The sequence below is a fragment of the Ascaphus truei genome, chromosome 6 (assembly GCF_040206685.1).
Source record: "Ascaphus truei isolate aAscTru1 chromosome 6, aAscTru1.hap1, whole genome shotgun sequence".
NCBI classification, from domain to species: Eukaryota; Metazoa; Chordata; class Amphibia; order Anura; family Ascaphidae; genus Ascaphus; species Ascaphus truei.
Window position 1 is genome coordinate 48187159 of NC_134488.1, and position 1942 is coordinate 48189100.

The following is a 1942-nucleotide window of genomic DNA, read 5'->3' on the forward strand; positions in this document are numbered from 1 at the left end:
TTCCTCGTGCCCGTTGGTGCTCGAGATCATGCAGCACCATAGTGTAAAAGGTCTCAACAACATTTCCTTTGGATTGGTATGGGGAAAAACACTGATTTGGGCCCACTGGTTCAACAATTGAACTAGATAAATGGAAAGTTCATTGAGAATCAGTGGATCCTGCAAAATATATATATATTTTTTTTAATATATTTACCTCACTTGTGCAGGTAGAGCCAATAAAAGGATAAGACTAGCAGGGAACTCTGGGAGAGAAAATGTCAGCCGTGTGTTTAAACCAGGAGTGGGCAGCTCCAGTCCTCAAGGGCCACCAACAGGTCAGGTTTTCAGTGGCTCCCTGCGCTGAAGCAGGGATACCCTGAAAACTGTTCTCTTTGGAAATAAAACATTTTAATATGGGACAAAAATCACTTTATTTTGAAAGAAAAACACTGATTTAGAGGGAAAAATAAAACGTATTTTTGACGCGTTACAAAGCGCAGAATATGGGCGAGTACGCTCTGAACACGCGGACGTTATTTTAATGGGGTTTTTCTTTCTTTAACAAGTATTTAATGAGCAAAAGAAAGAAAAGCGCCCGCGGGACGTTCTGTTCCCAGAGACGACTTTGTGGCGAGCGTAGAAAATAAAGGCGATGGCTGGAGGGGCGCAGGGGTCAGGCGCAGCGGGCGAGAAGGAGCAGCAGGGCTAGGAGGGGCCACCATACTGAGGGGACCGGGGCAGAACCAGCGGTCAGACGGGTACCGTACAGGTCCAGCAGCTGCAGGACTACCCCGTTACTCCATCCGAAGCCCACCTGGGAGGGGGGGAGAGGGGGGGCAGAGGGGGGAGGGGGGAGGGGGGGAGAGGGAGGGCAGAGGGGGGGGGAGGAGGAGAGGGAGGGCAGAGGGGGGGGAGAGGGAGGGCAGAGGGAGGGGGGGAGGAGAGGGAGGGCAGAGGGAGGGGGGGAGGAGAGGGAGGGCAGAGGGGGGAGGAGAGGGAGAGCAGAGGGGGGGGAGAGGGAGGGCAGAAGGGGGGAGGAGAGGGAGGGCAGAGGGGGGGAGGAGAGGGAGGGCAGAGGGGGGGGAGGAGAGGGATGACAGAGGGAGGGGGGGGAGGAGAGGGATGACAGAGGGAGGGGGGGAGCAGAGGGATGACAGAGGGAGGGGGGGGAGGAGAGGGGTGACAGAGGTAGGGGGGAGAAGAGGGATGACAGAGGGGGAGAGGAGAGGGAGGGGGAGGAGAGGGGGAGAGGGGAGAGGAGTGACAGAGGGAGGGTCAGAGGAGTGACAGAGGGAGGGGGAGAGGAGTGACAGAGGGAGGAGGAGAGGAGTGACAGAGGGAGGGGGGAGAAGAGGGATGACAGAGGGGTAGAGGAGAGGGATGACAGAGGTAGGGGGAGAGGGGAGTGACAGAGGGAGGGGGGAGTAGAGGGGTGACAGAGGGAGGAGATGGATGACAGAGGGAGGGGGAGAGGGATGACAGAGGGGAGGGGGAGAGGGGGAGGAGAGGGATGACAGAAGGAGGGGAGAGAAGAGGGATGACAGAGGGGGAGAGGAGAGGGATGACAGAGGGAGGGGGGGAGAGGGGGAGGAGTGACAGAGGGAGGGGCAGAGGAGTGACAGAGGGAGGGGAAGAGGAGTGACAGAGGGAGGGGAAGAGGAGTGACAGAGGGAGGAGGAGAGGAGTGGACAGAGGGAGGGGGGGGGAGGAGAGGAGTGACAGAGGGAGGGGGGGAGGAGAGGGGTGACAGAGGGAGGAGGGGGAGGAAAGGGGTGACAAGAGGGAGGAGGGGGAGGAGAGGGATGACAGAGGCAGGGGGAGAGGGATGACAGAGGCAGGGGGAGAGGGATGACAGAGGGGGAGGAGGGAGAGAGGGGAGGAGGGAGAGAGGGGGAGAGGGAGAGAGGGGGGAGAAGGGGGAGGAGGGGAGAGAGAGGGGGAGAAGGGGAGGGGGGGGAGA